The sequence below is a fragment of the Malus sylvestris genome, chromosome 5 (genome assembly GCF_916048215.2).
Source record: "Malus sylvestris chromosome 5, drMalSylv7.2, whole genome shotgun sequence".
Taxonomy (NCBI): Eukaryota; Viridiplantae; Streptophyta; class Magnoliopsida; order Rosales; family Rosaceae; genus Malus; species Malus sylvestris.
In genome coordinates, this window is record NC_062264.1 from 4,081,809 (window position 1) to 4,098,897 (window position 17,089).

The following is a 17,089-nucleotide window of genomic DNA, read 5'->3' on the forward strand; positions in this document are numbered from 1 at the left end:
CAACCAAAACTGACATTTACTGAACTTGGCATATAACCGATGCTCCCTCAATTTCTTTAATACCAAGTTAAGATGTCGAATATGACCTGCTTTAGACTTAGAGTAGACCAGAATATCACCGATAAAAACAATAACAAATTTATCAAGATATTGCTGGAATACCTCATTCATTAACCTCATGAAAGCTGCAAGTGCATTAGTCAATCCAAATGGCATCACCAGAAATTCATAATGTCCGTAACAGGTCCTGAAAGCTGTCTTAGGTACATCTTCGTCTTTAATCTTCAACTGATAATAACCAGATCTCAAATCAATCTTAGAGAACACACACGCACCTTCCAACTGATCAAACAAATCATCGATGCGAGGCAATGGATAACGGTTTTTAATCGTTACCCGAATCAATTGCCTATAATCAATACATAATCTCAGAGTTCCATCTTTCTTTCTCACAAATAATACCGGAGCTCCCCAAGGTGAAGTACTAGGTTGAATGAAACCTTTATCAATTAATTCTTGTAACTGAATTTTCAACTCTCTCAGTTCAGCTGGAGCTATTCTGTATGGAGTTAAAGATATAGGATCTGTACCTGGAAGCAAATGGATAGAAAATTCCACATCTCTGTCTGGCGGCAATCCCGGCAAATCATCTGGAAATACATCAGGATAATGCCTGACTACCCCAACTTCCTCTACACTCTTAGGGACAACATCATTTAACACCACATGTGCTAAGTATCCTTGACAACCCTTCGATAATAACTTCCTTGCTCTTATGGCAGAAATAACTCCATATCTCACCCCCGCTTCTTTCACCCACAAAAGTAACATCTGGTAATTCAGGACGATAAAAGGTAACAAATTTCCCGTAACAATCTATATGGGCACGATTATAATGCAACCAATATGCCCCTAGAATCATATCAAAATCCACAATATTTAACGGGATAAGATTGGCTGGCATAACTACACCCTCTACCATCACTGGACATCCAAGATAAACACTATCAACATAACATTTGTCCCCTTTTAGGCATGGCATACTCTAAATCAAATCCTAGAGGTGAAGGGTGAGGTTGAGTCATTTAAGCAAACGTATGAGCAATCACAGAATGTGTCGCACCACAATCAATCAAAACTCTAGCAAAATGACCAAGAATATTTAACTTACCCATGATCAAATATAGATGGTTCTGAGCATCTTGCAGTGATATGTGATTAACACGTCCCTAAGCTTGCTGTCGTCCACCACGGCCTCTGTTGCCTTGGTTACCTCGCCCTTGAGAAGTACGTCCCTGACCTGACTGATTAAACTGCCTAGATGATCCTGCACCACTAGCAGCAACCTCTCCCTGTCGAGGCTGACCTCCTTGATGCCACTGAGATCCACTGGCAGACATGGAAGAATAAGAAGGATAACCCCCAGGGTCTTAGGAATACCCAGTCTGAAAATAAGGATCCTGGGAATATTGATATTGTCCAGAAGCATAGGGAGCAGCATCGCCCTGATAGTGGTAAGCACCACCACAACCCGTCTGACCATAACTGCCTGATCCAAAGTTCTGCTAAATCGGCGCTGGAGGTGGCATAGCAGACTGCTGAGATTTCTATTGACTCTGGGGACACTGAGCAGCCCTATGTCCCATCTGTCCACAAATGTAGCAAGCACCACCACTACCACTTCTCCTACACTCCCCATGATGTCTAAAGTTACAACGGCGGCACAACGGAGCACCAGAACCACCAGCACCACTAAAATCTCTCTGTCTCAGAAATCTGGGTCCACCAGCAAATCTTCCACCTCTCATCGGGCATGTGACACTAAATCTTCCACTGGAAGAACTCGAACTCGCTCCACTTTTCTTGAAATTCTGCGTCTTACGGCGTCCCTGAGTGGAGATACCCTTGCCCTTATCATCTTTCTTCTGACTATCATTCTTGTCCTCATCATCCTCATTGTCACTAGGAAGGTTGTCGAAATCCTCCATCCGAACCAAAATCTCGAAAAACTCATGATAATCGTTGCAAGGAAGCGCACTAGCAAAAGTCCGCCATTTCCTCTTAGTTCCCAGCTTAAAACGGCGAAGCATCTCTACCTGATTACCAACTGTATCAGGGTCATAACGAGACAAGTCTGTAAACTTTCTATAGTACTCATACATCGACATATTCTTTTGCTTCAACCGAGTGAACTCCTGCTTCTTGCAATCAATGTACTCCGGAGGGACAAATCTTTTCTTAAAATTCTCCTTGAATACTTCCCAATTAGCTGCCATCTCAAGGGACATAAACTGAGTTTGATTTCTCCACCAAGCTGCAGGTTCTCGTCCCAAAAACCAAGTAGTGGTCTCAACCCATCTATTAGCAGGAAAATTCCCTTGACTCTGCATCACCTGAAAAGTCATCTCAATATGGTCTAGCCACTTTTCTGCCCCTTCATGACCTTTATTACCCATGAAACGATCAAATTTCAGATTATACATAATCTCCAGGGGTGTCCTCTGAGGATGAAGAGGAGGGCGGATTGCATTCTGAAAGGCATGGGCCATCGCTTCCCCTAATTGAGTTATATCAGAGAAATTAGGCTCAGAAGCACGGCGTGATTCCCTACGAGGCGGCATAATTCTAACAGAAAACATCAAAAGATCATTAGAGCATTGACAATTCATACAGGACTGCAACCTAGGCTCTGATACCAAACTGACACACCCCGATCCTAAAATCAAGGTGTGTTGGCCGTCACGTGAGTATGACGTAACCAAAAGTGTGATGCGGAAGCAAAGGATATGAGAAATACGAAGGAATAAAAACCAACTACTAGCAGTAATATCCAACTAGCATGCTAGAGTGAGTTTAAGTCTGCAGTACACAATTTCAGAGCATAAAAACTAGGTGCAGTCAAGTAGGACTATAATTAAATTACAACACCCGCAGGTGAGTCCTACATGCAGGAAGTCTGTCAGAACGCCGAAGAAAACCTTGTGAGCCACCAACTGTTAACTAGAACCTGGAGGGGCGCAAAAACAAAATTGAGTGGGTCAGTAAAACCAAAGTTTTCCAAAACACTTCTAACCCCTCACTGTAAAACTTGTATACTTTCCCAGAAAATAACATAATAGTATATAAAACCTCATACGCCACAAATCACCAATCTATCACAAATCCAGGAATATGCCATGCCATAAATGTCAATAACAAAACATGGATGTATCAAAATAACAGGTGACATAATGAATCAACCGGAGACCCTGCAGTTAGTCTTGTATGGTTAATTCCATAGCTCAATATCCAACCCAGTCGGAGTCACCACGGTGACCTGTACGGCACTACTCTGCACATAAGTTGGAACTACCTAAAGTAGTCTGTACGACAAGAATGGTGTAATGATACGCTCTAGTGCTTCTCTCATCAATCATCTGCGCACATAATCTAAGGTCACCTACTAGTCGGAACCACCTCTAGTGTTCTGTACGACTAGCATGTAGGAACCCTCTCATGGTCTGTACGACATGCACCTACTTGGATCCAAGGTGAGCGTGCGATGCGGTGAATAATATAAGCACTAACACCAGGGATGCAGGTTATGAGCTCTCAACACAATTCACATCATCAATGATTCACATGAGTAACATAAAACTCACTTGATACTCACATGTGCGTCCACAGCACCAATTCACATATATATATGCATCAATATCAATTCATATAATTCATAATATGCATGCATGGCATTTGAAAACATACTTTCATATAAATTCAATTTCTGGGAAAATCAATAGTATATAGGTATATACTGAAAACAAAACTACCCATTCACTGGTAAGTCGATGGGTCGTAACCCCCATGACGTCCCTGGATGCGCTCGTCCTTGGGATAGGTGTCACCTATATGCGAAACAACTATAAAAACGTTAATTTAAGCACATAACCGACAATTCGAAATAACTTATCATACGGTGCTCAATTTGGGTATACGAATTTACCACATTGACCTACTCGACGTCACGGACGTCGAGAAATATTTAGAAAATTTTTTTAAGGCCGCACGCGCCCCCCACGCGCGTCTCCTACCTCGGCTCGCCGGACTGGTTTTTCCAGTGGCCCGAAAACTGGAGATTTTTCAATCTCCTTGTTCTCCGTCGTTTCTCAACCATTTTCTTCGTATTTTATATCAAAATGAAGCCCTAAGCATGTAGTTTCACGTTATACTACTTTAAGGCTCTAAAAACTACAAAATCTCATTGGAGAAATTCCAAGAAAACCGGCCAAATTCGAACTCAGTGATCCCGACGTCCAAAACCTTCAAACGAAGCACTCTGAGCTTCCTTGGGACCTCACTAAGCTCACTATAAGCTTAGAATTCCCTGAAAATCGACATATTACGATTGCATGAATAGTGACATAAAATGGGGTTTCGGGTTTCACGTGATTTCGAAGGTTTCACGTCCTAAAACTAGTACCAAACGACTCAGGAGGTCGAAAGGATGAAGAACCATACCTTTTTGGCGTCGATCCGCGAAGGTTCGAGGGTATTTGGGTCTCGTCCGTACAATTCGAGAGGGAGAGAGAGATTGAACGGAGAAGAGAGAGAGCACGGGGGAAAAAGGAAGAGGTCATGTGCGTGTGTGTGGTCCAACCAAAACCATACATGCCAATTTTAATCCCTAACCACATAAAACGTATAACTCAATTTTTATCCAACTTAAACTATTTTTCCAAAAGTTTAGGAATGATTGTAATATGTCCAACAAGTCACACACACACATACCTTAATACCCGCCAAGGGTAATTCCATCATTTCACGCCCCCGATATAATAGAATCCCGGAACGGGTTGTGACAACTACGGTTTAGTGATATTCCTCTTCACTTGTAAATGAGAGGTCTTAGTTTCGATTCTCGCCAAAGGCGAATTAGAACCATATTATTATAACTGTCCATTATGAGACTTAGCCAACTCTTCCAACATCTTAGTATAAATAATATCATTTGTTAAAAAAAATATCCATACCCAATACTGAAAATGACAAAAACACTTGGTCAAATTTTTTTAATGAAAATGACAACATCCATGTGGTCAAAATCCAACAAGCTAGGTCTTGATTTTGGTTGTTGTTGCCTATTGGGGCTGCTGTTTATTTTATACTTAATGGTTAAGAATTATTCATTAGGCATTTTTTATTAAATTTTTGTTTTGTGAGAAAATTTTCATTCAAAATTCCCCTAAAATTTACCCAATTATTGTTAATTAACTTTCTTGTAAGATCACCTATCATTTGGTGAGTTTGATAGTACTCTGTAATAAATGAACACACATATAGTTTAGTCAGGGCTCCAAGACTCGTAATGCTTGTGTGTTCTCTCTTTCCCCTCTCTCTTGGGGATCTCTGTCCTACTTCTTAGTGTTGCGCAATCATATGAACGGTTTGGTTTTTCAGTTACCCTTTATGAATTACTCAACAAAAAATTAACCAAATTCGAAATCTATTAATCATTTAAGGTCATCTACAACTGACCCGACTAAAGGGCCATAGGCCAAAATATAGCCCGTTATGACACGAAAACCATCTTTAACCGCAAGCTAGGCTAAAAGGTTTGTGGGCCACACCCAACCAAAAATCAGACACCAAGCCAGCTAGCTGGTCAAAATGAGCTACCTAGCCAGCCCGATGTAGTAGCCTAGCCAGCGCCATTTATTGATTCCATTCCATTTACCAGCCTGAAATTCCAAAAGCTGCTCCATTCCATTTTCCGATAAAATAACAAAACTTATGGCATGTTTACGAAGGGGTAATGAAATGAGCGGAAACGGAATTGCATAGAGTTCAATTGCCCTCAATTTGTCTTCTTCAGAAATCCATCAATTTGGGAGGCGGTGGGAGGACATGTGAATACAGGAGGCAGTGGGAGGGATTTGTGAATATGGGAAGTTGTTGGGCCGGGGAAGAAGATGATATGGAGGATAGGGGAGGCATGGAGGACTTGTGAAAATGGAAGCTGATAGGAAGGGGTGGGAAAGAATAGGGGGAAGGCATGGTAGCCTGTGAACAAAAGGGAATGCGTGGGAGGGCTGTGCAGGTTGGGGAAAGAAACGATTGGAGATTGGGAAGAAAAGATAATTGATGAATTTTATCTGGATAAATGTTATTATATATATATATATATTATTTGTTTGAATATTTTTATAAAAATAAACTTTATATAGATGAATTTTATATAGATAAAAAGTTTATATACGGTTATTGTCACAACCCGTCCCAAATAATTAATTTTTCGATAATGTGAAATGACGGTTTTATCCTTGGACAGGGAAATTGTCGTGTGTGTGTATGACATATTGAGACTTAAAGATTATTTTGTGGTTTTGGATGGGTGACCCATGTGGATCACACACACACAAACCTCATTCTCTTTCTTCCTCCTCGTACACACTCTCTCTCGGTTTCACTCTCTCTCTCTCCCCTTGCTATTCGTACGGACAAGCTTCAAGATCACCCTAAACTTCACAGATCGAAGGCTTTGGGTGCACCATTGTGTTCCTCGTGGTGCTACGAGTTGATTGGTACCCATTTCAGGTAAGAATCCCTTCGGAATCTCAAGAACCCGTAACCCAATTTTCATGCACTATTCATGTAAACGTAAAACCTTGCATTTCAGGGAATTCTAAGCTTATAAGAAGCTGAATGAGGTCCTCACGAGTCTCGGGGTAGCTCGTTCGAGGAATTTGGACGTCGAGATCACGAGAAACGTTGAGTTGCAATTTTGGTCGGAATTTCGAAGCTTCCCCGACGTGATTTCGTGAGATTTGAAGCTTCAAATAGGTATAACGCCATTCTTATCACTCTAAGCTTTCATTTGGTTCAAATTTCATGAAAAATGGTTGAGAAACGAGTGAGAATAGTGAGTTTGAAATTTTACCCAATTTTCCGGCGACCGGGGATGAAGACGGAATATTCCGTCAGTTTGGACGGAATATTCTCACGGTGTCAGTTAGATTTGACGGAATCTGTTAGGTTTAACAGAATATTCCCTAATGGTGGTTAGGGAATCCGTCAGGTTTGGGCCGCGCGTGGGAGCGCGTTTTGCCGTGCCCTTGCCGGCGCGTGACGGCGCGTGGGAGGTCCAAAAATATTTCTAAAAATATGGGGATGATCCTGAGGTTGTTTAGATTACTGTGGTATATTCATATACCTATTTTGAGCAATGTATGAGAAGTTATTAGCTAGTTTTGTGTATATGCTTAAAAATAACGTTTTAATAGTTAATTTGCATATAGGTGAGACTTATCCCGAGGATAAGCGTAACCACGGGCGACTCGGGGGCTACGACCCTTTTATATACTTGATATATTTCCTAGAAATGCATTTTAAAGAAAGTATGCTTTGAAATAATATGCCAAATGCTTCTATATTTTGAGTATGCATTGCATGATTGCATACATTTATAAATGTGGTGCTGTGGAGTAAGTTCAGGTAAGTTATGTTTGGTTGTGTGAATCATCGATGATGTGATATGCGATATGTGATTAAGTAATGTTGAGCTCATAAAACTGCACCTAGGGTGATTGTGATTTAGCCAGCAATATGAAGTACATGCATGTTTATCACTTCCCGAACTATATGCTCATATTGGATCCAACTTAAGTGCACAGTCTTGTCATACAGACCTTATTCATGGTTCCGACTCGTAGGTGACTAGCGAACTATCGCCCGGCTATTATGAGAGAATAGAGTTGAGCATAATTATATTTCACCCAATCTTGTCGTACAGACCATTTTCAGTGGTTCCGACTTATGTGCAGTATATTGCCGTATAGGTCATAGTAGTGACTCCGGCTAGATTGAGTTTGAGCTATGAATTCAGCCATACAGACTATCTCAGGAGTTCCGGCTAGCATATCACATTCCTATGAAATTATTCTTACCTAGATTGTTTGCTTTGTTATGTTTTGGCATAGCATACACATGAATATGATTGTGTGAATATGATCAAGCTAGTGTGAATATGATTGGCATAGCATACATTTATTCCCACAGATGGCGCCAAATGTTGATGCACAAAACCGAAGGTCTTGGAACAACGTAAATCCGACCGTGAATTTGCAATAAATGTAAATAACATAAGATGTATCGTGGTTTACCCCAAGGTTTGGGTTACGTCCACACTGATTATGTATTTATTTGAGGGAGAGGAGAGCCTCTGAGAGTGAGGCTTTGAGAGGGGGTGAGAGGGCTTAGGAATTGGCCTCCTCTCATTGTGAGGGTGAGGGGTCCTTTTATAGAATAAGGACTCCTCACTTATTACATATTTGTCCCTTCCTTTATCACATAATTACATTTAAGTCCTCCGAGTATTTGTACGAGATCTAAATACGAGATCCTAAATATGGTATAAACAAATTGAATTGATATGATTATATATATATATATATATATGTGTGTGTGTGTTTGTGTGTGTGTGTGTGTATGCTTATATCTTAATTCTGGGAAAATCTTACATGCTTTACAGCGAGGGGTTAGTATGTTGATAAATGAAATGTTTTTGTAAAACATTTGTTTTTGCCCACTCACGTTTTCTGTTTTGCACCCCTCCAAGTTCTAAGTAAGTTGTTTTTGTAAAACATTTGTTTTTGCCCACTCACGTTTTCTGTTTTGCACCCCTCCAAGTTCTAAGTAAGTTGCTATTGGTGGCTCGGGATCGTCAACAGTTCTGACCTATTTGAATAATAGTAGGACATTCCTGGTACTGTGTAACTAGTACTTGTCCTACTGGACTGCACCTAGACTTATTATGCTCTGATTATGAGTGTTCACTGTTGTAACTAACTCATATCACTTTCGTTTAGTAGTGCACTCTAGTAATTTGGTTTTTAATTATTCGTATATTTACTATCTTTATCGCTTCCGCATTGTGCACATGGCTACGTCACTCTCACGTGACAGCCATCATGCCTTGACATCGGTCGGGGTGTGTCAGTCATCTATATAAACTTGAATTTTATTCATTATTACAAGAATAATTTATTTTAACAAGGGCCAACTTAGTAATCAAGCTAGTTTTAATTCCAATTCAGGTGAATTAGTAAACAAGTTATACGAAACCAAAATATCATTCTTACTCTTATTCCAGCTAGTTTAGTAAACAACTTTAACATGAATCTAATTATGATTCCTCCTTAATCCAATTCATCATCAATACAATTCCCTTCAATCTGATTACAGATTAATACACGAGCCCTTAATTTTATGAAGCAGTTAGTTCCAGCGCCATTTGTCAGGTGCATTTGGCATTAACATAATTTAATCTTATGATAAATTACAAAGCTTTTTAGACGAAATTTAAAAAACAAAAATTCTAATTTTTTTTTCTATAAATACCTAAGTCATTACTACACCATTTCTCACATTCTTTTCACCATTTCATACTATCTTACCTCATTTTATTTCAATATGGTAGTTTAATTCAATTATGTTTGAAAATGTTATTTTAATATGGTAATTTAATTCAATTAATCATATTAATTCAATTAAATTAATAAATTATTCAAGGGGCCAAAAAATAGACCACTTCGGTTGGAGATGGGTTTTGACACACCCTAATCCGGAATGTCCATTGGGACTCCGAATCGAGCTGTGCTGGCCAACACCTGGAAGTTGACGAAGCCATAAAATATAGTGATGTGGAAAATGTGAATAAATTTAAACCCAAAAGTGCCTAAAGACAAGAGCGCGCTGTGAGCAGGAATGAACATATTTCACACACGACGTCAAAGCATTAGTAAAGTACAATAGTGTGGGTAAGGATCATACCCTCAGAGGTGGAACTGAGATTCGCCAAGAATCCTCATCGATACGAACTTTTAGCAGCTAAAACCTGGAGGGGCGAAAAACAAGGGTGAGTTGGTCTGAAAATAAAGTTTTAATAAAAACCCTTGAAAACGTTATAACCTCTCGCAGTAAAACATGTATAGTTTCCAGAAAATAATACTACGTATATACGTAAAACAATGTACAGCGACAGTAAAGATCCACACTTCGCATAGCCTTCACGTGATCGTAGCACTTGAACATACTTATTTACACCCAGCACTTGAGCGTACTTATTTACACCCAGCATGTTCGGAACATCCACACTTCGGATTTCCAATCCGTAACTTCAAAGATCCACATTATGCTTTTAAAATAACATACTAAAATCTCATTATGATCCAACGGTTGGATCTCCACCAATTGCAAATTCAAGTGGCGGTCAACGTTTTATTTTACGAACTTACAAGTCTAATTCAAAAAGATCCATATGTCAGATTCCCGATCCGTAAGTTCCCATGTGTTGAAAGAGATCGAGCTTAGAAAGGAATATTGACTCTGTCAATATTGTAAATAATTTCTTCCTTATTTGTAAATGATTTAGCTTGATAGTAGGAACTTTTTTAGGATGCTTTTGTAACTATAAGTTTGTGGCTTTGCCCCTTGAATAGTAAGAAAACAATTACATATCATTTTCTTACATGGTACTAGAGCATTGATCTGGGCATTAAACAAAACACAACAAAACCCTAGCCGACCTCCATAGCAGAAGACAAACCATCAGGCACGGCTTCGGGAACCAAGTGGGACAATCCCAATCACCAACTATACCTTCATCATTCAGACCAACTCGGTGCTATTCTTGTGCCGCAGCCCTTGGTCGAAGATAATTACAGCACATGGAAACAATCCATGACTATGGCCTTAATGGTCAAGAACAAAATCGGACTCGTAGACGGTTCGATCGAGGAGCCGAGTGGAAAGGATCCAAATGAATGGCAGCAATGGAATCGGTGCAATAATTTGGTCCAGACTTGGCTGCTAGGGTCGATGTCGAAAGACATCGCCAGCAGCGTGATTAATTGCACGAATGCTAGGCAGATGTGGCTGGACCTGCAGGAGAGATTCTCACATGTGAACGTGGTTCAACTGTTCAATATTGAGAACGAGATTCATGATTGTGTGCAGGGAAGTATGACCGTGGGATCTTACTTCACGAAGTTGAAAGGACTATGGGATGCACATGATGCTTTGTGCACCTTTCCGATCTACACCTGCGGATCAATCAAAGAAGTGGCTGCATATTTGGATACGCAGAAGACCATGAAGTTCCTCATGGGTCTCAATGAATCATATGCAAGTGTTCGCAGCAACACTTTGCTGCAAGATCCCCTACACACAGTGAACAAGGCGTACTCCCTAGTACTACGGCATGAGAAGCAATCGGAAGTGACAGCGGGTAAAGCTCAGGCACAACCAGATGCGGCCGTGTTTGCTGTGAAGAATTCGATTCGTGAATCCGAAGGAGAAAATGGTGAGTTGAAATGCACCAAGTGCAACAAAACGAACCATATTGCCAAGAATTGCCGTGCACATCTAAAATGCACATTTTGTGGCTGGAAGGGTCACACAATCGAATATTGTCGCAAGAAGAAGGCAGCAGCTGAGGCCGAGTTTGGTGCGGTGATTTCCAAAGGGAACCAAGCAGCAACGTGTATGACAGAAAGGAAGGAGATGCAATTTCCATTTACCGCGGAAGAGTGTAAACAAATATTGAGTGTGCTGCAAAACAGGTCCTCCTCTGCTAATCATGTTGGTAATTCTACAACCCATGAAGCGCTTTCAGGTAAAGCCTTTTCACTCAACTCTAATGGCAAACAGAGTACTTGGATTTTAGACAGTGGCTGCACGGACCATATGATTTATGATCCCAACCTGTTTTCTACCTCAAGGCCAGTCACTAATCACACAGTGGAATTGCCAAATGGGTTCGTGGCACAAGTCACCCATATTGGCACAGTTGCCTTGTCCCCCAATTTGATCCTTGAGAACGTTTTATGTGTCCCGTATTTCAAATTGAATTTGGTTTCAATTAGCAAGTTAGCCAATTCATCTTGCATCACTATTTTTCTGAACCAATTTTGTATCATACAGGACCTACGTTCGGGGATGATGATTGGGACGGGAATTGAACAGGAGGGCCTCTACTATCTCGATAGAACCAAGAAAGGAACATGCAATCAGGCACGACAGTCCACACCAGTCCTTGGTAGGGGTGGAATTTTTTCCTGAAAATCCCGAACCGTCCCGATCCCGTCCCGAAATTAGCCCGAAAAATTCCCGAACCAAATTTCCCGAAACGTTCGGTACCCGAAACCGATCCCGAACCGAAAGTTTCGGTTTGGGAATTGGCCACAGATTTGAAAGCTTTCGGGAATCCCGAACCGAACCGAATATTATATATATATATTTATTTATTTATTTTTAATTTTTAATTAGCATTTACTTGAACCGTTGGATTTGTTAAAATCAAATCCAACCGTCCATAGTTAGGTCCTTTGTTTGTTAGGTTATTTCAGACTCTCTCAGTCGCTCTCGCTCTCCTCACTGGCGCCGCTCACCTCACTCACTCTCACAGTCCCCCCGCTCCACTCCTCCGTCGAATCCACGCCGCTCCTCATCGTCCACCCCGCTTCTCTCGGATGACGATGAGAATCCACGCCGCTCCTCATCGTCATCCGCTAATCCTCATCGTCGAATCCACGCCGCTCCTCATCGTCATCCGTCCCGAAAAACCGAAAATATGGCAACCGCTCCATCTCCATCGTCATCCGCATCGTCAAAATCGTCAAAGGGATGGATAAACAGCATCTCAGCGATCGCCTCTCGTGTCTACTTCTTCCTCATCATTCTTCAGATCCCGCTTTTCAGGTACTCCAGTTCTCACTCCATTAATCCCTACACTCTCTGTATCCAAATCTGTGTACTTTTTTTTCTAATTTTGATATAATCCCTAGTTGTTCAACTTGTTTGGCTATCTGGGTTTGCTTATTTTTGCTAATTTCCATGTTTTTGTATCTGGGTATTTGGTAATTTTTCGGTTTGTCGAATCTCGGTTGGTTAAAGTTTGAAACCCTCTGTGGGTTTATCTGGAATTTGGATGCACATTTTGAAGCTATTGGGACCGTATTGTTGATTTGGACTTCGATTTTACTGAAGGATTAAGTATCTTATTTGTTTTAGATTGGTCGATTGAAATTTGTGATACACGGAGTTTGGCTTTTGGATCTGCAAAAAGGGATTTAGTTTAGCAGTTGAATTGATACACTTTCGGGAATCCCGAAGTTTCCCGAAAATCCCGAAACACTTTCGGGAATCCCGAATTTCGGGATTCCAATAGTTTTGGTTCGGTTTCGGGATATAAAATCCCATCCCGAAATGTTTTGGTTTGGGAATCGGGTTCGGGGTTTCGGTTCGGGATCCCGACCCGAACCAGCCCTAGTCCTTGGGCACCAATGTCTTGGCCATCCATCCACCAGAATTCTTCCATTATTCTCTTTTTCCAATTTTAAACATGCTTCTTGTGATACCGACAAGTGTGCAATTTGTCCTTTGGCTAAACAAATAAAACTTCATTTTCCTTCAAGTTCAATTACTACTCATTCTAGTTTTGATTTAATTCACATTGACATCTGGGGTGGTTATAAAGTTGCTTCCATTTCAGGTGCCAAATACTTTCTTACCATTGTTGATGATTACACTAGATGCACATGGATTTATCTTATGCAACACAAATCTGATGCTAGGACTCTTCTAGTTAATTTCATCAATATGATTGCCACTCAATTTGATTCCAAAATTAAGATCATACGTAGTGACAATGGCCCTGAATTCAAACTTGGAAGTTTTTATGCCGATAAAGGAATCATGCATCAAACTAGTTGTATCAACACACCACAACAAAATGGGGTTGCTGAACGAAAACATAGACACTTGTTAAATATGGCACGTGCCTTTCTTATTCAGGCCGGGCTTCCAAATCGTTTTTGGAGGGATGCCATTCTCACATCTGCATACCTTATAAATCGCACACCCACTCCTCTTCTTGATGGACAAACTCCGTATGAAAAGTTGTTTCACAAACCCCCCAGTTATTCACATTTACGTGTTTTTGGTTGCTTATGTTTTACTTCTACCCATGCACAACATCGTTCGAAATTTGATCCACGAGCATCCCGGTGTGTTTTTCTGGGATATCCTTATGGTCAGAAAGGATATCGCGTTTTTGATCTCAGTCAACAAAAGGTACTTGTTTCTCGTGATGTGAGTTTCTTTGAAAATGTGTTTCCTTTTCTACTTCCTCCATAATCCGCTGCGTCCTCACATACTCACCATTTACCCAATATTGACCCATTCTTACATTTTGACATGGACTCCCTCTCTGCAGCCCATCTACCTTCCCCTATTGCTGGGCCAACCCCACCCACGGGCCCACCTGACCCCACTTTACTCCACACACCCAATGCCGACCTCACCCTCTCCGAAACCCATCTGACCTCTCCCTCACGTGCAGCTGCTCCTTCCCCGATACCACCTCTTTCTCCACCGACACCCATCCCTTCCCCATCTCCATCGCCCACACCTACTACCCCCGCTCCATCCGGCCGCCTGCATACTTGCAGGACTTTCAACTCGAGACTAGCCTCCCATCACGGACCGTCCCTGCGTCATCCACGAATTTGGTCACCCGTTTAGGTACGGCTCATCCACTTTCTTCGTTCTTGACTTATGATCGACTCTCTCACCCTCACAAAACATATATAGCTCAACTTACTCTTCTTAAAGAACCTACGAGTTTTTCTCAGGCAGTCCAAATCCCAGAATGGCGTGCTGCCATGAAATCTAAGATTGATGCACTACAGGCTAATGGGACTTGGAGCTTGGTGCCGTTGCCACCTCATAAACGGCCGATCGGCTGTAAGTGGGTGTATAAAGTGAAATTGAAGGCTGATGGAACGGTCGAACGCTACAAGGCCCGCTTAGTGGCCAAGGGATACAGTCAAGTTGAAGGAGTTGATTACCGGGAAACCTTTGCCCCCGTTGCCAAAATGGTGATTGTTCGTGTCCTCCTTAGTGTGGCTTCTCTGCGTGGCTGGCATCTCCACCAGCTGGATGTGAACAACGCGTTTTTGAACGGCGACCTTGATGAGGAGGTGTTCATGTTCTTGCCTCCTGGTTTCGGACGAAAGGGGGAGACTCGGGTCTGTCAATTGCACAAGTCATTGTATGGCTTAAAACAGGCATCTAGGCAATGGTTTATCAAGCTGTCTACTGCCCTCAAAGCCGCGGGATTCCAACAGTCACGATCCGACTATTCTCTGTTCGTCCGAAATCGTCAAGGTAACTTTCTAGCATTGCTTGTATATGTTGATGACGTCATACTAGCAGGCAACAATTTAGAGGATATAGAGAACACGAAATTGTTCTTGGCCAATCAATTCAAGCTTAAAGATTTGGGGCAGCTGAAATATTTCCTCGACATCGAAGTTGCCAGGTCACGGCATGGAATCAATTTGTCGCAACGTAAGTATGCCTTGGAAATTTTGGATGATGCTGGATTTTTAGGTGTCAAACCTTCTCGGTTCCCTATGGAACAGAATTTATCACTCACACAGTTTGATGGAAAGTTATTAGATGATGTTTCGGCATACAGACGAATGGTTGGGAGGTTGATATATTTGACCATAACTAGGCCGGACCTGACTTATGCCGTACATGTACTGAGCCAGTTCATGGATAAGCCACGGCAACCACATCTGGAAGCAGCTCATAAAGTGCTTTAGTATATCAAGCAAACGCCGGGTCAAGGTATCCTGCTATCATCTACAGGGTCACTCCAATTGCGGGCATTCTGTGATGCCGATTGGGCACGTTGTAAGGACACAAGGAGATCAATCACGGGATATTGCATTTTGCTTGGGCAATCTCCAGTTTCTTGGAAGACTAAGAAACAAACCACGGTATCTCGTTCACGTGCGGAGGCCGAGTATCGTTCCATGGCTACCACTTGCTGCGAAGTCACATGGTTGAAGAACATTCTGAACGATTTGGGAGTTGATCACAGACAGCCTGTAACCTTGTTTTGTGACAATCAGGCAGCTATACACATAGCATCGAATCCGGTGTTTCATGAGAGAACCAAACACATAGAGATAGATTGCCATCTGGTGCGAGAGAAAATTCAAGAAGGGATGATTCGGGCAGCTCATATTCGAACTGCAAATCAGCCGGCCGATTTGTTCACTAAGCCATTAAGCTCGACACAGTTTGAAGTGCTACTTGGCAAGTTGGGTGTCATAAATATACACTCCAACTTGAGGGGGAGTGTTGAAGGAGATCGAGCTTAGAAAGGAATGTTGACTCTGTCAATATTGTAAATAATTTCTTCCTTATTTGTAAATGATTTAGCTTGATAGTAGGAACCTTTTTAGGATGCTTTTGTAACTATAAGTTTGTGGCTTTGCCCCTTGAATAGTAAGAAAACAATTACATATCATTTTCTTACACCATGGTCCTCAAATATTACGTAATATAACATATTAAAGTTTGGTGACAATCAAACGGTCGGATCGTCGATTACTATTCTAATCAAGTGGCGGACCTTAATAGAACTTCGCTGGATTCAACAGATTTTGCAAATTTCATGGGCAATCTTTAGAGCTCCATATTTCACTTGTTTTTCAACCAAATTCGACTCATAATATACCAAATCGAAGCTAGAGATGTATAGAACAAAATTATACTGCTTGGAGTCCAAATGGTCGCCGGAGATGGCCAAAAAATGGCCTGAAAGACGGCTGTCCGCGGGAAAACAGGGAAAATCGCCAGAATTTCTGGGCAACCTTTCAATGTCCATAACTTTGTCAATACTCAACGAAATCAAGTGATTCAAAAATAAAAATCATAGTTGTCGATGAGACTAAGAGATTGGTACCTTGGACGATGGCTATATCGTCATTATTTGACCGAAAAATGACTCGAAAGTAGCGGAGGTCGCTGGAAACTGGGCAAACTTTAAATCGTTATAACTTTCTCATTTCTTCACCAAATTAAACGATCCAAACATGAAAATTTATCTAATCGACAAGAAGAATCGATTTATACCTGTTTAGAGTTCAAAATATGGCTAGAAATTATCTGAATCACGCCTAGAAGTCTCGGCCCAAAATCTTGTTCTTCGAACTCATGTTTCGGGTTCGTTTTCAATGAAACAAAACTCAAAACT